Below are 25,347 nucleotides of genomic sequence, written 5' to 3' on the forward strand. Positions count from 1 at the left end.
ACTTCAGTGGTAAACTTTATATAGCAGGGACTTTGTCTTTCTCTATGGTATGTCTATACAGAACCAAGAAGTGTGCTTAATAAATGTGTTTCCATATAGCAAGCACTACTGATTTTTCTTGTTTGACACATGTGCCACGTAAAGGAGAATTTCTATGCAAATGTTAACATTTCTGCACTAAACAGCTTTGAGCTTAATTCTTTTGAGAATATTTGGGGACAAACGTGGTTTTCCAGAACAATGACAATTCAATTTCTGCGATTGTGCTGCATTCAATAGTGATAAAAACAAATAATATAAACCTTAAATTAAATGCTTGCTAGTACATTCAGCATCACTAGGGTAGCCAGGTATCCGGGTTTCAACTCAAACACCTAGTGGATAAGGGACCTTGGCAGCTCCAGTCAGTACCACTGACAGGCTATTAAAAGTCCGTTGGTGCGGGATTGGCACCTTCCCTACCTGTCTCTGCATAGCTCCCTGCAAGCAGTGACATGTCCCTTGGCTCCTATGCAGAGGAATGGCCATGGGATCTTCAGATGCTGCACCTGCCCTGAGTGCCGGCTCCCATGGCCAATGGGATCTGCGGGGGCATCACCTGCAGCGGAGGCATCACAGAGCCGCCTGGCCGCATTTCTGCCTAGGAGCAAGGGACATGCTGTTGCTTCCGGGGAGCCGCTGGAATGGAGCACCACCTGGAACCTGCTCCTGCACCCCCTCTTTCTCCCCTGCCCCTGAGTCCCCTCCTGCAACCAAACTCGCTCCCAAAGCCCAAACCTCCTGTCCTAGTTCAGAACCTCTTCCCACACTCTGAACCCCTCATCCCCAGCCTGGAGCCTCCTCCTGCACCCCAAACCCTTCATCTCCAGAGCCTGCATCCCCATCCAGAGTCCTCCCTCCCTCCCACTCCCCAACCCCATGCCTTAGCCCGGAGTCCCCATTTACACTCTGAACCCCCCTTCCCCAGCCTGGATCCCCCTCCTGCACCCTGAACTCCTCATTGCTGGCCCCAGCCCAGAGCCCGCACCCCAGGCCCAGAGCCTGGACCATCTCCAAGATTCCAAATACCAGAGCTCATTCCAAACCCCTCGGCCCCAGCCTAGAGCCCGTACCCCCTGCCCCAGCCCAATGAAAATGAGAGCATGAGTGAGGGTGATGGAACGCAAGCATCAGAGGGAGTGGAGATGGAGTGAACGGGAGAGGGCAGACTCGAAGAAGGGGCAGGGCAAGGTGTTCAGTTTTGTGCAATTAGAAAGTTGGCAACCCTAAGTGTTGCCAGGAGCCAGCTTGTACAAACCAAATGATTTTGAACTCCATTTTGTTCTAAGTAGAGACACAGACAAGACGTTGCTTTGAAAATGAGTGTAAAATGCATTTATTACAAGTACATTTAAAAATAATTTGAAAAATTGCATCAATAAATTAAAACGTTTCTTAAATATAACTTATTCTATTCAATAACAAACACCCTTCCACACCTGATTTTTAGGGTTCTCTGAGGACAAGATTTATAACAGTTTGAGACTGAATCTACTTCCAGTACTTTAAGCTGTGTTCCTTGTGTCCTACTTTGGGTCTGGTCATGCAGTCCTTATTCAACCATAATTTAGTGATGAGTGCCATTGAAATGCAATTAATAATATGACATTAGATCAAATGCCAAGAATGTGTTAAGGTGGGGCTGAGAATTGCTTCCAGGGCAGATCTTCAGGGTGTATTTTTCTCAGTACCAATCAATTCTTACTTAATTGATTAATATTAAAGTCAATCTTTTATACATACATTTGTATATCTTTGCTTTTTCAGTGTATTATTTGTTATGTCCCATAGCATTGGGACTATGAGAGTAAGATTTCAGAGGAAGTCAAGTGGAAATTATTTAAATAAACAAAATCAAGAGAAATGGTATACCCGTGATTGAAACCATAAATGAGTTGGGATAAAGAAAACTGGTAGAGAAAGCAAATGTTTTATAAGGAAACAGCTGAGCAAGTTACCACATTTGTCCTGGAAATGATCATTAGAGTGTTAGCATTAGTTTCACAAGATGAACATCTGTGCATTTACTCTGAAGTTCGGAGGTTCTCTTGAGCTAGAGGAGCTACACGACTCATTCATATCTGCTGACTTGGATTTGCTTTTTTTTCAAAGCAAGCACAGATAATTGTTTTCAATGTTTGGAGGATTGCACCTTACGGTTTACGGGTACTGAAGTCATTGGACTGATTCATGATAGAGAGTGCTGTGTGCAGTACATAGCAGCAAGCTACAAGAAGGAAAACAAAAGAAAATGTTATTTTAATGAAGTCCAGAGTGAGAGTCTAGAGTGAACAAAAAGGCTTTAACTAGCTGGATCAAAAATATAGATCAAAAATCCCTGAAGGAAGTATTAGTTGTATTTTTAGTTTTAACTCATATTGAATTCCATGTTGGCACCTGATGAATTACATGTTTCTCTTAAAATCCATGGATTACCTTTCTTTTCCATTGATTTCTGTGGAATCCAATTAACTCCAAAACTCTAGAGGAAAAGAGTCCCTAATATTTGGGTCACCACCTTTTGATAAACTTATAGACATTCTAGAATGGTAATTAGTCCCCCTGATTAGCTAAGCCAGAAAACTGATACAGCTAGTTAATCAGCTTTCTGGAGCAGCAACCATGTGCCCTAGATTCATGAGTCTCATGAGAAAATTGCACATTTTACAATTAAACAAAATCCATTTTGAGAAATATTTTAGTAAAAATCACACCACACAAAAGATCCAGGCCCAGATTTTGTTCACAAGATATTAGATATACCACATTTGTATCCCCCACTACTATACAGTAAGAGAAAAGTCAATTTTATTCTTATAGATATAACAGCAGAGGATACATTGCACAGATTCTGGACAAGTCACACAACCAACCCTTTATCTCTGACTCTGAATATGATGTATGGATCTGTTCTTCTGGGCCACAATATACTCCATATTTGTTTTCTCAGCTGTATTGTTTAGATCGGGGCTTTCAATCTGGCCCACGGGATTGGCAGCCCCATGGTGCAGCGGGGCTAAGGCAGGTTTCAGAGTAGCAGCCGTGTTAGTCTGTATTCGCAAAAAGAAAAGGAGTACTTGTGGCACCTTAGAGACTAACAAATTTATTAGAGCATAAGCTTTCGTGCAATGCATCCGATGAAGTGAGCTGTAGCTCACGAAAGCTTATGCTCTAATAAATTTGTTAGTCTCTAAGGTGCCACAAGTACTCCGGGGCTAAGGCAGGCTCCCTGCCTGCTCTGGCCCTGTGCCGCTCCCAGAAGCAGCCAGCACCAGGTCCCTGTTGCCCCTTGGGGGGCAGGGGAGAGCAGAGTGCCCCCCCAGCTCTCTTTGGCCAGGAATGGGGAACCGCGGCCAATGGGAGCTGCGGGGGTGGTACCCATAGGAGAAGGCAGCATGCAGTAGAGCTGCCTGTCCCACCCCACACCCAGGAGCTGCTGCTGGACATGCTGGCCGCTTCTGGAAGCAGCGCGGGACCAGGGCAGGAAGGTAGCCCAGCTGCACGCCACTGCCACCCTGAACCCCTCCTGCACCTGTAACTCCCTGCCTTCAGCCCCCTCCTATACTTTGCACCCCCTCCTGCACCCCAACCCCCTCCTCTGAGCTTCCTGACACACCCCTCATCCCAATCCCCTGCCATGAGCCCCACTCCTGACCCTGCACCCAACCCTTTGCCCCAAACCTTTTCCTGTACACCGCACACCTGCCCCAGCCGTACATTCATGGCCCTGCATACAATTTCCCCACCCAACTGTAGCTCTCAGGCAAAAAAGTTTGCCCACCCCTTATTTAGATTTTTCCACAACATTACACCTGTTGAATAATAGTACGTATTCCATGAGTAGTCCCATGGATTGTTCAGCATGAGTGACAGAATTTGGTCCTTTAGGTAAGTTATCTAAATGGTCATTAACTTACACATCAGAGTGCCAATTGGTGGAAATTACATGGTGAGCAGTCAGAAAAGCAGGGTTATCGTAAAGCAATCTACCAAAGGGTGAAGGAGTCTTTCATCATATAACCCCTTTCTTCCCTTAGTTTGTAGGCTATACCAGCTTACACATTGTTGCTGATGTGTAAGCTATAGCATCATTTACATCTACTCTGAGTTTGGCCCATAGTGTTTGATTTCACAGAAGTAAAAGAATCTCTAGTATGAAGTGGTACAGAGGTAACTGTACTGGGGGGATGACAAAACTAAATTTAAAACGTTTTACTACAATGTGAAATATGCTGGTCATTTTCTTCCCTCAAGTCTTGTCACCCCCCTCCTGCTAACAAACACATATACATTCCCTCCATCCAACAAGAATTGTTTTGAAGACTCTTCTCTAAAAATAGCCTTCATATAAGAAAAGAACATGCCTCGGTATCTAAAATTTTAAAGGATCATTGTCATACTAGTATGCAGGAGGGATGAGCCTATATCTCCTGAGCTGGAGTCCATCTGTACACCATTTAATACAAATAATCATAATAATCTTCCCACTTACATAGCACCTTGCCTCTTCAGAGCATTTGAGAAACATTCACTAATTAGCCTTTACAACACTCTTGTGCGATGGATAAGTAGTATTCTCATATTATGCCTGGGGAAATTGAGCACAATTTAAGTAAACTGTCCAAGACTGCAGAGATTATTTTTTAAAAAAAGACAAGTCAACATTTGAGCTGACAGCAGAGAGACATGCTTGGGAGAAGTTAACACATTTATAATGAAACAAAACTGGCACCTGAGAATCTCTGAAGGTGAAAATTTTCTGAAGGTGAAAAGTTAATGCAAAGTCACTATTTATCCTAGAATAAATAAGAAGCCTTGAGTTTTGACCACTAACAGTTCATTGGCTCCTTAAAATTCTTAATTATAATTATCTGGGATCCCTCCTTATTTGGAATCACATTATATTTGTCTATACAGATAACTAGCTATGTAAAAGTAATCTTCAAGAGGAAGAGAATCTGAATGGAATTTGAGTGCACAGTTATTCATATGTGTACAGTTTTCTGTATATTTCCACAGGATTACCATTCTTTTGCAGTTCGGCTTTGCCTTGCTGAAGGAGTGCTATACATTTCATCCTTTTTTTCTTTTCTTATTGAACCCTTTTTTGGGCCTTAGGCTATCTAATGCATGTTTAAAATGGGCCCTTTAAAGTTTATTTTACAGATCGTTCTTGAAGAAGGTCTCAGGGTCAAAATGTCTTTGGAAACTTTTTTTTCATTTTCAGTGTACTCTCAAGATAATCCTTCTGCTCCACTTCATGCTCTGTGCTAAACACAGCCAACTTCTCAGTGATTTGTGATTTTATTGTTGTAAAGTATTTGTTATATTGAAAGCAATTGGACTTGACCATCCATACTTGGCATATGCCTCTGTTTTTAAGGTGTTTGGCTTTGAAAATTTTAACCAAATGTCAATGAATGTATTGCAATTTTAGACAATTTTATATTTTATGTATTTATTTTTCTTTCAATTTAAGGCAACGTAATAAGTGCCTGTTTAGGCTCTAGGTAATGTCATGAATTAAAAATATGGTCACATAAAAAATAAAAATATTTTGAACCAGCAGCTAAACTTCTCTCCAAAACTAGAAAAATAAGATGAAACCCAACAGCATGTCTCCCAACACCTTATCACAAACACCAATTTTTATTGTGGTCCTTCAGCCTCAGGCAAAGTAGTAGGCTGGTCAACCAATTCACATTATTTTAGAACAAGGTGAGAAAGTACATTTCATGGCATGTCTACACAGCAGCCAGGAGGTATGATTCCCAGCTTGGATAGACATCTCTGTGAAAGCTCTGCTCAAACTAGTGCACTAAAAATATCTGTGTGGCTGTGGCAGTACAGGTAGTGGCTTGGGCTAGCCACCTGAGTGTGTACTTAAAGTGATAGAGAGGACAATACTTAGACACCTAACTGAAGCTGCTCCCTGTGCTGCCACAGCCACCCTGATATTTTTAGTGCACTAGTTTGAGCAGAGCTTTCACAGAGATGTCTACCTGAGCTGGCAATCACACTTCTCAGCGATGACGTGTAGACTAAAAGGAAGGGCCCTCAGGAAGAACCTCCTGTCACCAAAATCCTCTTGATTTATTCCAAGACAGTTCCAGGTCTAGCACCTTCTCTCATCATTGGTTTGGCAGCATGGTAGAGCATAACGTATTCTCTCAAGTAGGCACATCCACACCATTTAGAGATCTACGCAATAGATTAAAAAAAACAAACTTCAACTCTCCCAGAAATCTTAAGGGTGCCAGTGTTATGAATAGCTGTATTCTACAGCTTCAGATACCACGTTGATTTAAGTCATATTTCTCTGTAATGCTCATTGCAATAATCTACTCCTGAGGTGGTAAAGACATGAATGAGAATGGCAGTGTCTGCAACAGAAAGAATATCTCATAAGATCCTGCTTCAGACACAGATGGAAAAAAGGTCTCCCTAGAAACTGCTTTATATGGACTAACACTAGCTGAAGATCCGATACCTCCCCCAAGAACACAAATTCTGCTACGACAGTGTGGATAGTGCATATTAAGAGAATTGTGTTTTGAAAGTAATTAAAACAAGTAATTTAATACAGAGGAGGAAAAATTAGTTGACTGAGATGAGCATTATGCAACATTTTCATTATACTTAAAATTAGGAAAAATAATCTACTTTGGTTCTGTCTTTTGAAAATTGAAACTGTTTTTGCATAGACTATAGAGGGTAGCTGAGTACTGATGTCCCAATACCAAAATGCCTCATACATGAGCTAGCAGGACCTCTTCTAGAAGCAACAGGATAAATCTTTTTCTCTGTCTTTCACTTTTGTGCAAAGATGGGCATAGATGTTAGGACACTGGCATGTAAGATTCAGGAGACCTGGGTTCAATTCACTGCTCTACCCACAGTTTTCCTCTGTAACTTTGGGCAGGTCACTTGGTCTCTGTACCTCAGTTCCTCATCTGTAAAATGGGGATGTTTTCTGGAGAAATACATTAGAAGAGTGTGAGGCACTCAGACACTGGCAATGGGTTCCATGAGTAGACCATATGGAACACGGTTGCAGAGCTGATGATATAGAAGTAAGCACAAGATTTGCCCTGAAACCATCAACAAATTCTCAGCACCTAGAGTTGCTATTTATTTCTTTGTTTCCAGGATCTAAAGGATCAGGTTTATATAGCATCGTTTTAGCTCATGCTTCTCTTATATGATATTTCCTATGTATTTTGAAATTGACATGCTATTAATTGCTCATGAGAAGTCACGCCTTTTTCCTAACCAAAGCCATGACAAGTAAAGCCCAGCCTATTGCTCTACTAAGTACTGCTGTTAATGAGACTACAAGTGAAATGTTCCCATTAAAAATATGAAACTACTAATGATGTTACTCCTGACTGGGGAAGAAGGGCAAACAGTATTGTGATGGATTGTTGCCAGCAAATGTCTCCATTCTTTGAGATGCCGCTGGAGCAGCAGTGCTAACAGCCGTCATAGTGCAGATGAAAGCAAGCAGACATCCTAGTAATGTAAGAAAAATCAGAAAATTCATCTCGGCCTGTCACACTTAAATGCTTCATTCCTAATAGTACAAACAGTTTTTTTCCACCTGGCTTGAATACATGTATAGTGTAGTAAACAGAGTGCTTTGTTTCTTGTACAGTCACAGAAATGTGCATTAAAGACAAAATTACTACACTCTGCAACTTTATCGCAAGCCTGTTGTTTCCTACAGCATCCATTTCTATATTGTACTCTTCTGTAGCAAACTTGGCACTAGGCCTAAATATGCAAGGTGCAAAGTGACTTCTGAGAAATGCTGAGTATCCTCAAGCACCAGTAACTTCACTGTAGCTACAGGATGCTCAGCACCTCTCAAAAGGTACTGAACAACTTTTTGGGTAGCTGAGGGGGCTCCAGTTCTACTGCCTCCACTGATCATAGCTTTGATAGGAAGGTAAAGACAGAGAGAGAGGCAGTGTTATAAGAAGGCATGTTCTGAGCTCCTGATGTTCAGAGGTGCTATGTACACACAGCTATCATTGACTTCAATTGGAGATGGAGTTGTGAGTGCCCAAAGCATCTGAAAATCTTGATTTTTAAGCATTTTTTAAAATTATCAATTTAAATGTTCACAATTGCACACAATTGGGGGGAGGTTATTTTATTGATTGATTGGTGAATTATGGCATGTCAGACAATAGGGGAGGGTCAGACTTTTGTTTAATGATAGTAGATGTTGAGATGCAGAAAGTTAAATGATCACCATTAACACACAAATTGTCATATGAGATTTTAAAATATACAAAGACAATATAATTTGAATCAAACTCTAAGAAGTTCTCAAGTAGCATTTTTCTTTTCATATCTGTAAATGTAGATGATTACTAATGGAAATGTTTGTCAGTTTGTGTGTGTAAGGTGAAATTAACATTTACTGATATTTACTGATAAGTAGGCTTGGAAGGATTAGATTTTTTTTAAAGATGTCCAAGGTTTGTTCACAGGCTGTATTTTATTGTGTACTTTACAGATCATTCCTGAAAACAGGGGCTTATGGAAAAATTAAGTTAAATGTGGAGTTTTAGCAGAAATAATTAGAGAGCTCCTGATATGCAGTTAATGTAGATCACCACCAGTGTGAGGTTTTTTTCAAGCACTGGAATAATTTCATTCCTTTGTTCTTTAAAAACTTAATAGAATCCAGTTGCAGACTGGATTATGGTTAGTCCTTTGCAGTAAAAATATGGCAGAATTTTTTCAGCCAGTAGGGTAGGGCAAGGTCCAGAAAATTGTCTTAACATTTTTTTTATCACAATGAAAAGATGGCACAATGAAATGTCACACAGGCATTTCAGACAGATGTTACTCTGGATGAAACAGGTTCAACACTATTCTTATGTTAAAATGAGATTGGGCCATCCAGTGCCAAAAGTGTAACCAATGCCACAGTATCCTTGCTGATGAAGGGTGTATGTGAAGCAAAACTATCTATCTATATAACTATAATTATTAGTAGCTAGTGACTTGTAGGCTGTCTTAGGTCGGGGCAAATGAGTCTTTGTTTCAGATAAGCCTATAAACATAACACAGTACAAAAGGTTCCTGTGACTGTTTGACATTTAATTTTGCTGCCAGTCTGGATTTTACTGTGAAAAATTGGCATTCAAAAGTCCCATGTGACTTTCTCTTTCCCAAGGCATATGCTGGGGCCAGTGTATTGAGTGACCCTCTCACAGCAATTCCTAAGGTTTTTCTAATAGAGTCTGCTTTAGCTATTTATGTTCCCAGCTACACTCTTACTGTCAGTTAAATCTTATTCTCGTGTATTTTTGCCATTGCATTTTTATGTGATTGCTTCTGCTTTTATGCAAGATCTGCAGTTATTTTTCACCATATCAATTACATATAGCAAGGGACAGTTTTAAAAAAGGAGATTTGACAAAAAGCCAGATTGATCATTGAGTTACTCCATTTTTTTTCACCAGGGTAATTGAATTGATTTCAATTCAGTTACACGGTTTAAAGCTAGAGTGATGCAGTGGTGTATCAGGCTGAAAGTTTACCTAACCATAGATGTGAACAAGAAAGTTGTCTGAGATCCTGTGGGCAGAACAGCAGTTTCATTGCCCTTATCCCTTCTGAGATTTGGAGAAGGTGCTGCCTTCCTCTATAGTACATATCCATCTGGGGATGATAACCTCATATAACCACAGGGTTACCTCTTGTGATACCATTACTGATTGCGACCTTTATTTACCATTCTAGAGCCTCACAGTGTCATTTTCATGAAATGGTGGCAATTTCCATGACCCCAAATGATATTCATATTTTTGAGACTTAACAAATTGATTTGGAAATGAGCTTTTGTGGGCTAAAACCCACTTCATCAGATGCATGGAGTGAAAAATACAGAAAGCAGGACATATATGATAGCACATGAAAAAATGGGAGTTGCCATACCAAGTGGGGGGATCAGTGATAACGAGCCAATTCAATTAGGGTGGAAGTGGCCTATTCTCAACAGTTGACAAGAAGAGGTGAATACCAAGGGAGGGGAAATTTGTAGTGTTAACGAGGCCAATGCAATCAAGGTGGTCCATTTTCAACAGTTGACAAGAAGGTGTGAGTATCAGCAGAGGGAAAATTACTTTTTGTAGTGACCCATCCACTCCCAGTCTTTATTCAAGCCTAATTGGATGGTGTCCAGTTTGCAAATTAATTCCAATTCAGCAGTTTCTTGTTGGATTCTGTTTCTGAAGTTTTTTGTTGAAGATTTGCCACTTTTAAGCCTGTTATTGAGTGTCCAGGGAGATTGAAGTGTTCTCCTACTGGTTTTTGAATGTTACAATTCTTGATGTCTTATTTGTGTCCATTTATTCTTTTGCATAGAGACTGTCCAGTTTGACCAATGTACATGGCAGAGGGGCATTGCTGGCACATGATGGCATATATCACATTGGTAGATGTGCAGGTGAACGAGCCGCTGATGGTGTGGCTGATGTGGTAAGGTCCTATAATGGTGCCCCTTGAACAGATATGCAGACGGAGTCGGCAACGGAATTTGTTTCAGGGATTGGTTCCTGGGTTAGTGTTTTTGTTGCATGGTGTGTAGATGTTGCTGAGAATTTGCTTCAGGTTCCCTATACCAGACACCTACTGACCACTATACTTACTTACATGCCTCCAGCTTTCATCCAGACCACATCATGTAATCCATTGTTTACAGCCAAGCTCTAAGATACAATCTCATTTGCTCCAATCCCTCAGACAGAGACAAACACCTACAAGATCTCTATCAAGCATTCTTAAAACTACAGTACCCACCTGGTGAAGTGAACAAACAGATTGACAGAGCCAGGAGGTTACCCAGAAGTCACCTACTAGAGGACAGGCTCACCAAAGAAAGTAACAGAACGCCATCACCTACAGCACCCAACTAAAACCTCTCCAGCTCATCATCAAGGATCTACAATCTACCCCGAAGGACCGTCCCCCTACTCTCTCAGACCTTGGGAGAAAGGCCAGTCCTTGCTTACAGACAGCCCTGCAACCTGAAGCAAATACTTACCAGCAACTGTACACCACATAACAAAAACACTAACCCAGGAAGCAATCCCTGAAACAAACCCCATTTACAAGATTGGCAGAGCACAGAAAGATCAGCTATGTTAAAAAATAAAACCCACAGCAAATTGTGCGTATCTGTCAAGGGGAGTAGGAATTATTGCAGCAAGAATGTGTGAGGCAAGTGTGGTTGAGATGAACTTGATACCCTTCAAATTGAGAAACAATCTGTTTGGGTGCAATTGGATATGTCACTACATTCAGTGTTCCTTTCTTGCAATACCAGATACTGGTGGAAAGGCTGTCCTGCAGTCTTAGATGAAGCTGCATTTTTGTATTAGTTGACTTAAGAGCATGTGAAGGAGGGAGTGAAGTGTTTACAAAGAGCTTGTATCTGAGTCAGGGCAGAGTGTTGGATCTCAAGCAAGGTCTGCTGTCTAAATGAATGAGCAATTGAAAGCTCCTTAATCCCAATCTAGTCCTAAAATCTTGATTCACTATATCAGGAACATGCATATGCATGTTATAAATTCTAAACTGGTGTCAGATAGGGACCCTAGAAATAAAAACGAAGAGAATTTATCACTTTTTCTTACTTCCTTTCTACTCAATTGCGTGTTTTAAATCATGTTATAGTTTACCTATGTACTATGTACTCCCTAAAACTTTGTCCCAGTAAATACCAATGACCTTCAAAATAAATGACATAGATGAAATATTTATGTAAACTAACAGATTAAAAAAAATTTGTGAAAACCTAATAATAAATTTCTGGATGTTGAGAGTTTTCAGAAGCCTCTAATCTAGATAGGTATTTTTTATTAATTTAAATAAAGTAAGAAATGATTATAACAAATTTTTACTGTACTAAACTTGGTAATTTAGTTTAGTAAATTGTTTATATGTTTTCTTTTAATGGAAATTAAATAAATTGAAGAGAAAAAATCTAAAACACATTTATAAATAAGTTTGGAATTAACCTTTAAAGCTAAAAGGGAAACTGAAAAAATACACTACATTAGGTAATATTTTTAAAATAAATAACAGAGGTATGACTCCAGAGGTCTTGATAGACTTTCCCTCTAAGCATACTTCTAACATGTAGTATCAGTAGAGAGAAAAGCCATCTGTCCATGTGTTTGCTTGTTAGTTACTTTCAGATTCATCTGGAAAGTAACAAGGCCTTGTTCTTGTGTAGGGGTTGGCAAATCTGAGATCTAAAATTTAAATCTCTTAATATGTTGAGTAGTTTAATGCAGTTTAGGAGACTGGAATAATGGGAAAGATAGTTCTGGGAAGTGATTCAACAATAAAACCTGTAATCTGTGCCCTGTTATCATCATCTCATAATAATAATAATAATACTTAGTTCTGATGTAGAAGGATTATTCATGCTTTAATTATTTATTTAATAATGTTTAATGCCTATTTTGCTTCAGTCTTCCACAAAAAGATTAATGGTGACCAGATACTGAACACAATATTAACAATGGGGAAGGAACTTAAACCAAAAACAGGGAAAGAACAGGTTAACGAATATTTAGATAAGTTAGATGTATTCAAGTCATCAGGGCTTGACAAAATTTGTCCTAGGGTACTTAAACAACAATATCTGAACTGTTATCAATTATCTTTGAAAAGTCATGGAGGGGAAGACGGATGAGGTCCCAGAGAACTGGAGAAGGGTTAGTACCTGTCTTTAAAAGTGTGTGTGTGTGGTGGGGGAGGGCCGTGCAAAGAGGACCAAGGAACCATAGACCAATCAGACTAACTTTGATACTTGGAAAGATACTGGAACAAGTGATTTAAATAATTTGTAAGTTCCTAGAGCAGTGGTGAGTAACCTGCAGCCTGTGGGCTGCACACGGCCCATCAGGGTAATCCGCTGGCGGGCTTCAAGACAGTTTCTTTACATTAACCTTCTGCAGGAACAGCCACCCTCAGCTCCCAGTGGCCGTGGTTCACCATGCCCGGCTAATGGGAGCGGCAGGAAGCAGCACGGGCCCCAGGGATGTGCTGGCCGCTGCTTCCCACAGCTTCTATTGGCCGGAAATGGTGAACCATGGCCACTGGGAGCTGTGGGCAGCCATGCCTGCAGATGGTCAGTGTAAACAAATTGTCTTGTGGCCCGCCAGTGGATTACCCTGCCAGGCCGCAGGTTGCCCATCAATATCCTGGAGGATAATAGGATTAAAATGAATAACCAGCATGGATTCGTCAAGAACAAATCATGTCAAACCAACCTAATTTTTTTCTTTGACAGTTTTATTGGCCTATTGAATGGTGGGAAGCAGGAGACGTGATATATCTTGATTATAGTAAGACTTTTGACTTATCTAGCAGACAAAGGTATAACATGATCCAATGGCTGGAAGTTGAGGGTAGACAAATTCAAACTGGGAAAAAAGGTATACAATTTTAACAGTAAGAGTAATTAACCATTGTAATAACTTACCAAGGGCTGTGGTGGATTCTTACAATTACTTACAACTTTTAAAATAATATTGGATGTTTTTCTATAAAATATGTGCTAGAAATTATTTTGGTGAAATTTTATGGACTGAATTATACAGGAGGTCAGACTAGATGATCACAATGGGAACTTCTGGCCTTGGAATCTATGCATCTATTATATTCTCATAAGCAAACTAGGGAAGTATGGTCTTATAAAACTAAAGGTGGATACACAACTGGTTGACTGACTGAACTCAAAGAGTAGTTGTCATAAATATAAAGGGAAGAGTAACCACCTTCCTGTATACAGAACTCTATAATCCCTTCTGGCCAGAGGCAAAACCCTTTCACCTGTAAAGGGTTAAGAAGCTAAGATAACCTTGCTGGCACCTGACCAAAATGACCAATGAGGAGACAACATACTTTCAAAGCAGGATGGGGGGGGAGCAAAGGGTCTGTTTGTCTGTGTGATGCTTTTGCAGGGACCAGGTCAGGAATGCTCTTCAGAACTTTTGTTAAATTAGTAAGTATTCTAGTTAGAAATGCATTAGATTTCCTTTTGTTAAATGGCTGGTAAAATAGGTTGTGCTGAATGGAATGTATATTCCTGTTTTTGTGTCTTTTTGTAACTTAAGGTTTTGCCTAGAGGGATTCTCTATGTTTTGAATCTGATTACCCAGTAAGGTATTTACCATCCTGATTTTGCAGAGGTGATTCTTTTACTTTTTCTTTAATTGAAATTCTTCTTTTAAGAACCTGATTGCTTTTTCATTGTTCTTCAGATCCAAGGGTTTGGGTCTGTGTTCACCTATACAAATTGGTGAGGATTTTTTATCAAGCCTTCCCCAGGAAAGGGGGTGTAGGGCTTGGGGGGATATTTTGGGGGGAAGATGTCTCCAAGTGGGCTCTTTCCCTGTTCTTTGTTTAACATGCTTGGTGGTGGCAGCATAGGGTTCTAGGACAAGGCAAAGTTTGTACCTTGAAGTTTTTAACCTAAGCTGGTAAGAATAAGCTTAGGGGGTCTTTCATGCATGTCCCCACCTCTGTATCCTAGAGTTCAGAGTGGGGAAGGAACCTTGACAGCAGTTATCAATGGTTTGGTGTTAAACTGGTGGGATAGCGTAGGTGGGTGTGTTCTACCAGGGGATAAGTCCTGGTTTTGGACCTAGTCAATATTTTCATCAATGACTTGCGTAATAGATTGGAGAATATGCTTATAAAATTTGTGGATGACATCAAGCTGGTGGGCGGGGTTTGCATTCACTTGGAAGCACAGGATTAGAATTCAAAATGAGTTTGACAAATTAGATAAATGGTCTGAAATCAAACAAGATAAAATTCAATAAAGACAGGTGCAAACTATTCTTGGGAAGGAAAAATCAAATGCACAACTATAAAGTAAGGAATATCTGGCTGGGCTATATACTGCTGAAAAGGATCCAGGGTTATATTGATCCCAGATTGACTATAATTCAACAATACAATGCATTTGTGAAAAAAGTCTAATATCATTCTGAGGTGTATTATCAGGAGTGCTGTATGAAAGAAATGCAAGTTAATTGTTCTGCTCTACTTGGCACTGGGGTGAGTGCCTCAGCTGGAGTACTGTTTTCTGGGTGCCACGCTTTAGACAAGATGTGGACAAACTGGAGAAAATACAGAAGAAAGCAACAAAAATGATAAAAGGTTTAAAAACGTGACCTGATGAAAGTTTTTAAAAAACTGGGCAGATTTAGTATTGAGAAAAATTGAGTGTGAATGTGTGTGTGTGGGGGGGGAACCTTATAATGGTCTTCAAATATGCTGAGGGCTGTTATAAAAAAGACAGTGATCAATTGTTCTCCATGTCCATTGAAATGGCACAAGAAATAATGGGCTTAATTTGTAGCAAGGGAGATTTAGGTTAGATATTGGAAAGATTTTCCTAACTATCAGGATAGTTAAACTCTGGAATAGGCTTCCAAGGGAGGTTGTAGACTCCCTATCATTGGAGGTTTTTAAGAACAGGTTGGAGAAATACCTGTCAGGGATGATCTAGGTCCGAGTTCAACGCTGGAGACTGGACTTGAAAACCTCTGAAGGTCACTTCCAAACTCGCATTTCCATGATTCTGTGATTTCTTCTGATATATACGGTATACGCCTTGCCGAGGCAATTTAGCATTTATCAGTGGCTACAATTATTCATATTCCTGTTGACATTTTTTTGAAATTTTCATTGCAGTTTGTTTAAAGAATATCATGGAATTTTATCCTTTTGTCTGTCTTGATGTTGAAATTTGTTTTGTTCCTAAATACAGTGGAGGATATGTATATGTAATGACCTGCTACAGCTATGAGAGTTGTACCCAGTTGATCAGATTTCCCCTCTGATGTTGCACTCCATATGTTTTATGGAAATATGCTAATGAGTGTGAATATGATGTAACTGGAATATGCTTTATGCAAAAGGTCTCTTATAAGGTACCATTACAAAACTTATAATCTACTGAGTGTGTTCATCCTATTTGTATGAATGTGACATTCTTGTATCTAAAACTAGGAATATGAAGTATTATTCTGAGGTCCTATTGTAATTATGCAAAGTGTGGGCCATTAATGGTGGATTAGGATCTTGATGGCTCCCATTGACAAGGACAATTGGTTATGAATGGGTTTATTTACCTGCAAGCCTTTCTGTGTACCTGACATGGGAAATGAAGAATTAGGTCTTACAGTGACATGTGACCATGTCACATGATACTGGAATCCATCTTAAACCTGGTGCTTTTCCATTTAGAAGGAGGAGTGGGGACTCAGAGAGGCAAAGGATTCCTCCCTTGTGCCAAAGCTGTAAAAGGGGGTGGAGCAGGACAAAGGGGTTGCCAGTCATGAGAAATTCCCTAGTTACCACCTGAGCTGGAACTAACAAGGACTGTACTGGGGAAAGGATTGAGCCCAGACTAGGAAGGAGTCTAGTCTGTGAAAGAAGCTTATTGGAACATCTCGAGGGTGAGATATTACCTGTATCAGTTTCTTAGTGTACTAGGCTTAGACTTGCGTGTTTTGTTTTATTTTGCTTGGTAACTTACTTTGCTCTGTCTGTCATTACTTGAAACCACTTAAATCCTACTTTTTATACTTAATAAAATCACTTTTGTTTATTAATTAACCCGGAGTAAGTGATTAATACCTGGGAAAGCAAACAGCTGTGCATATCTCTCTATCAATGTTCTAGAGGGTGGACAATTTATGAGTTTACTTTGTATAATCTTTATACAGAGTAAAACAAATTTAATTTGGGGTTTAGATCCCATTGGGAACTGGGTGTCTGGGTGCTGGAGACAGGAGTACTTGCTAAGCTGTTTTCAGTTAAGTCTTCAGCTTTGTGGGAGTGGTTCAGACCCTGGGGAAGGGAAAGTAGGGAGTAGGGAAAGGATCCAGCAGCAGGCAAAGGCTCTTGCAGGGAGGATGCCGTGGGGAAAGGCTCTGGCAGTTCCCCACTGCCAGAGCCTTTTTCTACTGCCTCCACACTGCCAGAGCCTTTCACAGCTGCATGTAGCTATGCACCTCAGTGTGGATGCAGCCAGCTTTTCACTGCAGCATGTAGCTACATATACCTGGGATGCTGCCCATGAAGACAAGGCCTAAATGATGTGTGAGAAAGGGTATTATTTTTCACTCTCATAATATCAGCCAAGTGGTATTATGGTACCTCTCTTGATGACATTACTATAACAGTGTCATTGGTTTATACAGTTTTCAAAGAATGAAATCAGCATATATAATAAATATTATAAAATGATCAGTGAACCCTAGTGGAGCTGTATCAAATGAATAATTTATGGATATGCAGGTGATAGATTTAACATACATGAGATCTTTTAAAGTAAGGGTCAGTCAGCATTTTCATTATACAGTAAACTTATTTTCTGCTTCAATTTGCTCTGTGTTGAGGCTTGACAATTTGTCTCTCTTCTCAGGAGTGATTTTTTTTTGGTACAAAGCTGCAAATTTTAAAGAAATGTATCAGTCAGTTTAAGTTGTGAATGTGTTTGCAGTTGCTACTGCTTTCTCTATAGGTAATGTTGAAATTGGCTCTTCCCTCCCTGAACCCTGAATTTGTTTATAGATATTTGGAATGTATCCTATCACATCTCAGGGCATGTGATGGGGGTGGGCTTCCTGCACTGGCCCTGTGAGGGTTGAATTAGGTCAGACAGGCCCAATCAACCAATTAAGTGGCAATCAGGGAAAGATTTAGGCCATGAGGAGTCTGCTAATTGGAAGCAAGCTCATGTAAGGGAGCAGGCTTACACAGAGCCAGGAAAAACAAGATAGTTGAGGTAACATCTTTTATTGGACCAACTTCTCTTGGTGAGAAAGACAAACTTTCAAGCCACACAGAACTGCGTTTCAGGTCTGATAAAGGAACTCCCAAAGTCACAGCAAAATGCAAGGTAGAACAGACTGTTTAGCATAAGTAGTTAGCACATATTGTAAGGGACCATTCAAAGTAGAGGGGGGTGATAGGTTACAGGTGGTTGTAAGAAGACAAAAATCCAGTGTCACTGTTCAGGCCATGGTTTTTGGTGTTTAGCAGAGTGATTAATTTAAGCTCCCAGGCTTACCTTTTGAAGGTGCTGTACAGGTGTCCATTGAGGATAAGGCCTGAGATATAGAGTGATCACTTTATGAAAAATAAAAACAATGCGGGGTCCTTGTGGCACCTTAGAGACTAACAAATGTATTTTGGCATAAGAATTTAGTGGACTATAACCCTCTTCATCAGATGCATGGAGTGAAAAATACGGTAAGTAGGTATAAATATACAACACATGAAAAGATGGGAGTTGTCTTACCAAGTGGGGGGGGGTAAGTGCTAATGAGGCCAATTCAATAAGGGTGGATGTGGCCCATTCCCCACAGTTGACAAGTGGGACCAGCCCACAACATTTTGTCACCTGAGGCGGGGAGCTCAAATGACACCCCCATAGCCCCTCGCTTGGGCCAAAACTTTGAAAGGTCTCAATTCTGTCTTCTTCCTGTTCTACTCCTCTCATGGTACTGCTGTGCTACCTTTCCCAATAAAGGAGAACTAACAACTTAAAATGCCTTGTTCACAAATTTTAAATAACATTTAACTTTTCAACTTTTGCCTGAACAGCAAATGTAACTTTTCTTGTCTGCATAATAAACACTGGCATTTTTTCTGTTTGAATAATCAAAGTGGTGCTTTCCATGCCTTCTTGGTTGCCAAGATTTGAACTGCTTCCTGAAGGTCCACAGTCTGGGCCAGCTCATGCTCTTTTGAGTGGTTGCAAGGCGAACTAGCCTCTCTTGTGTCATTGTGGAGCATAGATGTGTTTTTATTAACTTCAGTTTGGAGAAGCTGCGTTCTCCACTGGCAACCTTTACAGGAAGTGTTAGAAGTATGTAAAGAGCAACAAAAGCATTTGGAAAGAGCGTGGTCATCTTATTTGTGCACATATATTCCAGAACAGCCTTTGGAGTTGATCCTGCTGAAATGTATCTTGAAAGGGCTTTCAGTTCATCACCTAAATCACTTGCATCAATATCGCGCATGTCATCATGTGCCAACATTGTCTCTAGTGCCCTGCATTCATGGTGTAGGTATTCTTCAGGTATAGGGAGGAATTTTGGAATATCCTACAACATCCCAAATATAGTCTTCCTTGAGCTGCATGAAATGTTCTTCAGCTGATGGCATTGCACAATCTAGCACCTGGTTAAAGAACTCAACTTTGAATTGTTGTTTGGGGTCTCTTATGGGATTATCCTGTGCCTTGTAATCAAACTGTCTTCTTCTTCAGTGACTCTTGTATTCTTGAATGGGTGGGAAAATAGCTTCAATATGAAGTTCCTCTGCCAACTTCTGTGCACTCTTCAGAATGTTCTGAAATCCCTCATCTGACCAGTAAGACTGTAGGTATGACTTTGCTTTGTCCAGTTGTTCCATTGCTCCAGATATATCAAGGTCAACACCTTGCTTACAACACTTATTTCAAACAGTATGTCATGCCACAACAATAAGCCACACAGAAATTTGAAGTTATGTATGTTTCTGAGGATTCCATTTCCTTCTGCCACTGTTCTCCCATGAACAGTTCCTGTCATAGCATTATCCTCCATAATGGCAACTATGGCATCATCTATCTTCTCAATTTGGTGTTTGATAGGCTTTATTGCCTCCACTCGACTTTCCCATCATGTGGCACTCAGTGGTTTCAGTGTCAGAGAGGATGTTCCCAGATGTTGCTTCAAAATTTGCCACTGATGAGAAAAAGACAAAGATGCTTTGAATTACATTAAAAAATTCCGCAGCCTCACTGGAAGCTGATGCTGCATCACTGACCACCAAGTTCAATGAATGAGAACTGCATTGGACAAAAAAAGCTCGGGGGTTTAACTCTCGGATCCATTTCTGCATCTCTCTGTTCTTTCCTCTCATGTTGGCACCATTATTGTAGCCCTGACCTCTCATGTCAGCTATCGTAATTCCCATATCTTCCAGCTTTTTAAGAAGCACATTTGTCATACCAGCTCCTGTAGTATCATCAATGTCAATAAAGTCTAGAAAATGCTCTCTGACAGTCACCATTGCAGGGACATTTTCACTAGGTTCTATTGTTACAAAACTTACCATTAAAGTCATTTGTTCCATATGGCTGATGTCAGGTGTGCAGACCAGAATAACAGAGTAATATCTTGCTGACATCAGATCTGCCACAATCTTCTGTTTGACTTTTGTTGCCAGTACCTGTATGATCTCATTTTGAATTGTTTTTCCAAGGTAGCGGTGTGTGTACATTTCTTGGGTGGTGAGTCTTCTTAGATGCTCCTTAGTACAGCATCAAACTCAGCCATCAGCTCTACAATTTTAAGGAAGTTTACATTGTTTGGCACATATAGCTGGTCTGAAGTGCTACACAGTGCTAGGTTTTGGGTAGAAAGCATTCTCACAATGGCAATGAGCCTTTCAGAACGTTTTACCAGTGAAGAGACTCTGATGAAATCTTCTCTTGATGCTGATCATATTTGGTGACCTTTAATCTTAGTCTCATCTCAAGCGCTTTCCACCTATGGAATGCTCTCTGGGGATTTGCTGCCTTCTCATGGCATGCCAGATTTCTAACCAGATTTTTCCAGTCCTTTGTTCCTGTAGAACCAAATTGGCTGGAACATTAGACTGGAAGAGTTTGCAACAAAAACAGTATGTAGCATTCTGGGTTTTTGAGTACACAAGCCATGGCCTCTCCACCTTGTCACCATTGGGGATTTCACGCCAGTAACAAAGACATGTTCTCCATTGTCTTGGGGGAACATGAAGTTTTTCACTTGCTGTGGCCCGTGCAATACAAGGAAGTCACTCAGGCTACTGTTCAAGTGGGTCCACAGTCCTGGATCATCTAAACTTAAGGAACTAAACTCAGCAGCAGCTGTTTTTTGCACCTCCACCACACTCTTCTCTGATCTACACTTTTCTTCAGGAATGTGCATGGTTACATACATTTGAGATGGAGATATGGATGCTGCAGTAGCTGCCAGGTCACCTGCACTCTGACTAACTGGAAGATCAGGCATCTCCTCATCACTCATCAACACTGGGGCCGGAAGGCTCACCATGAACATTTATATCTATATATCTCAGAAGAGCTCCTTCCTGCTTAGATAGAAAAGCTTCCTTTGCTTTCTTTCTTTCTGAATGCTGCCCCAGAGGGATGTGTTATTCTTTCACTCATGACTGCTGTTCTGTGCCAGCTATAGTGGCTCTCAACACTCAGTTGAAGGGAACAAATAAGCAGGCTGGTAGCAGGGCCTGAGTGAGGGAAGATATCAGCGTCTTAAGGGCCTAACTGGCTCCTACTACTTCAGTTGACTGCCCGCTCTCCTCAAGTGGGTTCAGGGAAGCAGCAGGAAACAGAAAGATCCCTGAGAAGCTGGGGTTAATCAGCCCAGGCTCCTGGGGGTGCTAGAGAGGTACATAAGAGGCTCCTCCTTCTTTCTCTCCCTGCAGCTCCTGCTGCTTTCTGTTATTCCCTCTCACCTTTTCTCCTGCCTGCCTGTTATGTCTCTTGTGCCCTCCTTCCTCCTGCACAACACTTCACCATCTCTGTGCATCTAGAGCGGAGAGAATACATATGCACCAGCAGCAGACACAATCTTCTACACTCTGGGTCCTAGTACCCCCCCTCACAGTCTGGCACCTGAGGCGGACGGCTCAATTCGCCTCATGGTAAGGCCAGCCCCATTGACAAGAAGGGTTGAATATCAACAGAGGGAAAATTTCTTTTTGTAGTGACCCAGCCACTCCCAGTCTTTATTCAGGCCTAATTTGGTGGTGTCCAGTTTGCAAATTCATTCCAGTTCTGCAGTTTCTCATTGAAGTCTGTTTTTGAAGTTTTTTTGTTGAAGAATGGCAATTTTTAAGTCTTTTATTGAGTGTCGAGGGAGATTGAATTGCTTTCCTACAGGTTTTTGATTGTTACAATCTTTGATGTCTGATTTGTGTCCATTTATTCTTTTGCGTAGAGACTGTCCAGTTTGGTCAATGTACATGGCAGAGGGGCATTGCTGGTACATGGTGGCATATATCACATTGGTAGTTGTTCACCCACAGGTAACAGGGTGCTTTTGTTCTTTTTACCTTTTTCCTGTGTGAGTTTGAGAGTATAGTGATTGTCTGGTTTCACTCACATACTTGTTGTTGGGGCATTTAGTGTTTCCCACATGTTGAGATAAGCATATGTAGGATCTGTGGATTGTGAAAGGTATATTGTGGGGGTGTTGATCATTGCGGCAGTGGAGATATGTCTGCAGGCTTTGCATCTGTTGTTCTGGCAGGGTCTGGTGCTGCTTTGAGTTGGTGTCCTAGTCTGTGGTTTTATCAACAGAAGTTGGCCCAATAAAATATATTACCTCACCCATCTTGTGTCTCTAATATCCTGAGACCGACACAGCTAAAATTACACTGCATAAAGCCCAGATACTGGCTTCAGGGTTAAGAGTGTTAGTCACTCTCAGTGAGGTAAGAAAGAGGAATAGGAATCCCTGAGACCTAGAAGACCCTTATAGAAAGGGGTCTGACTAGGAAGAGTGGAAGCAAGGTAGGAAGTAGCTCAAACGTGAGAACAGTGAGGATAGGGAAGATGCAGGCCTTGACTGCTTAGTAAAGGGCCCTGAACTGAAACCCAGAGTAGAAAGCAGACCTGAGTTCCCCTACCAACCATTGCCAAGTGGTACTGCCAAAGGCAGTGAATTAGCAGATTTCCTGAGTCATGGCAGGAGTAACAGGCTCAGGGCAGTGGGAATAAGCACTATTGAATGCTAATCATCTGGAGAGACTTGGAAAGTATCCGCCAATCCCCAGAAGGAAAACCATGGTGTGACTTGTCAGAGGGCTGAGTAACAAAATAGCTGCACTAGAACTCTATGAGCAAGAGGAGAGTGGCAAACGGTGGAGTGAGTGAGTGGGGCAATGGGCTGTAGAACTGTTTAAGGGGGTGCCAAACCAGGGGGAGCTACTCCCCTGAATCACCCTTGTAGAACAAATGGCAATAATCCACCAACGAAGTCATAAAGACATAGATTACTTTAGCAACGTCTGGTTTCAGAGTAGCAGCCGTGTTAGTCTGTATTCGCAAAAAGAAAAGGAGTACTTGTGGCACCTTAGAGACTAACAAATTTATTAGAGCATAAGCTTTCGTGAGCTACAGCTCACTTCATCGGATGCATTTAGTGGAAAAAACAGAGGGGAGATTTATATACACACATAGAGAACATGAAACAATGGGTTTATCATACACACTGTAAGGAGAGTGGAGTGTAAGGAGATCACTTAAGATAAGCCATCACCAGCAGCAGGGGGGGGAAAGGAGGAAAACCTTTCATGGTGACAAGCAAGGTAGGCTAATTCCAGCAGTTAACAAGAATATCTGAGGAACAGTGAGGGGTGGGGTGGGGGGAGAAATACCATGGGGAAATAGTTTTACTTTGTGTAATGACTCATCCATTCCCAGTCTCTATTCAAGCCTAAGTTAATTGTATCCTGTTTGCAAATTAATTCCAATTCAGCAGTCTCTCGTTGGAGTCTGTTTTTGAAGCTTTTTTGTTGAAGTATAGCCACTCTTAGGTCTGTAATCGAGTGACCAGAGAGATTGAAGTGTTCTCCAACTGGTTTTTGAATGTTATAATTCTTGACGTCTGATTTGTGTCCATTCATTCTTTTACATAGAGACTGTCCAGTTTGGCCATTTACATGGCAGAGGGGCATTGCTGGCATATGATGGCATATATCACATTGGTAGATGCGCAGGTGAACGAGCCTCTGATAGTGTGGCTGATGTGATTAGGCCCTATGATTGTATCCCCTGAATAGATATGTGGACAGAGTTGGCAACGGGCTTTGTTGCAAGGATAGGTTCCTGGGTTAGTGGTTCTGTTGTGTGGTGTGTGGTTGCTGGTGAGTATTTGCTTCAGATTGGGGGCTGTCTGTAAGCAAGGACTGGTCTGTCTCCCAAGATCTGTGAGAGTGATGGGTCGTCCTTCAGGATAGGTTGTAGATCCTTGATGATGCGTTGGAGAGGTTTTAGTTGGGGGCTGAAGGTGATGGGGGCTAGTGGCGTTCTGTTATTTTCTTTGTTGGGCCTGTCCTGTAGTAGGTGACTTCTGGGTACTCTTCTGGCTCTGTCAATCTGTTTCTTCACTTCAGCAGGTGGGTATTGTAGTTGTAGGAATGCATGATAGAGATCTTGCAGGTGTTTGTCTCTGTCTGAGGGGTTGGAGCAAATGCGGTTATATCGTAGAGCTTGGCTGTAGACAATGGATCGAGTGGTATGATCTGGATGAAAGCTAAAGGCATGTAGGTAGGAATAGTGGTCAGTAGGTTTCCAATATAGGGTGGTGTTTATGTGACCATCACTTATTAGCACCGTAGTGTCCAGGAAGTGGATCTCTTGTGTGGACTGGTCCAGGCTGAGGTTGATGGTCGGATGGAAATTGTTGAAATCATAGTGGAATTCCTCAAGGGCTTCTTTTCCATGGGTCCAGATGATGAAGATGTCATCAATGTAGCACAAGTAGAGTAGGGGCATTAGGGGACGAGAGCTGAGGAAGCATTGTTCTAAGTCAGCCATAAAAATGTTGGCATACTGTGGGGCCATGCGGGTACCCATCGCAGTGCCGCTGATTTGAAGGTATACATTGTCCCCAAATGTGAAATAGTTATGGGTGAGGACAAAGTCACAAAGTTCAGCCACCAGGTTAGCCGTGACAGTATCGGGGATACTGTTCCTGACAACTTGTAGTTCATCTTTGTGTGGAACGTTGGTGTAGAGGGCTTCTACATGCATAGTGGCTAGGATGGTGTTTTTAGGAAGATCACCAATGGACTGTAGTCTCCTCAGGAAGTCAGTGGTGTCTCGAAGATAGCTGGGAGTGCTGGTAACGAAGGGCCTGAGGAGGGAGTCTACATAGCCAGACAATCCTGCTGTCAGGGTGCCAATGCCTGAGATGATAGGGCGTCCAGGATTTCCAGGTTTATGGATCTTGGGTAGCAGATAGAATACCCCAGGTCGGGGTTCTAGGGGTGTGTCTGTGCGGATTTGTTCTTGTGGTTTTTCAGGGAGTTTCTTGAGCAAATGCTGTAGTTTCTTTTGGTAACTCTCAGTGGGATCAGAGGGTAATAGCTTGTAGAAAGTGGTGTTGGAGAGCTGCCTAGTAGCCTCTTGTTCATACTCTGACCTATTCATGATGACGACAGCACCTCCTTTGTCAGCCTTTTTGATTATGATGTCCG

The 25,347-nt window shown here is 41.3% G+C and overlaps 1 protein-coding gene and 1 long non-coding RNA gene across 5 annotated transcripts in view; one reads left to right on the forward strand and one right to left on the reverse strand.

Annotated features, from left to right (window-relative positions):
- Positions 1-25,347, forward strand: part of SGCZ (sarcoglycan zeta) — an 833,511-nt gene that overhangs the window by 648,053 nt on the left and 160,111 nt on the right. The gene's annotated exons all lie outside the window — the stretch shown is intronic.
- LOC122460022 lies at positions 17,872-22,584 on the reverse strand. Its single transcript, XR_006281063.1, has 3 exons — positions 22,281-22,584; positions 21,659-21,661; positions 17,872-17,882 (listed from the first exon to the last, which is right to left on the reverse strand). It is a non-coding gene; the product is annotated as an uncharacterized LOC122460022 (long non-coding RNA).

The sequence above is a fragment of the Dermochelys coriacea genome, chromosome 4 (genome assembly GCF_009764565.3).
Source record: "Dermochelys coriacea isolate rDerCor1 chromosome 4, rDerCor1.pri.v4, whole genome shotgun sequence".
Lineage (NCBI taxonomy): Eukaryota > Metazoa > Chordata > Testudines > Dermochelyidae > Dermochelys > Dermochelys coriacea.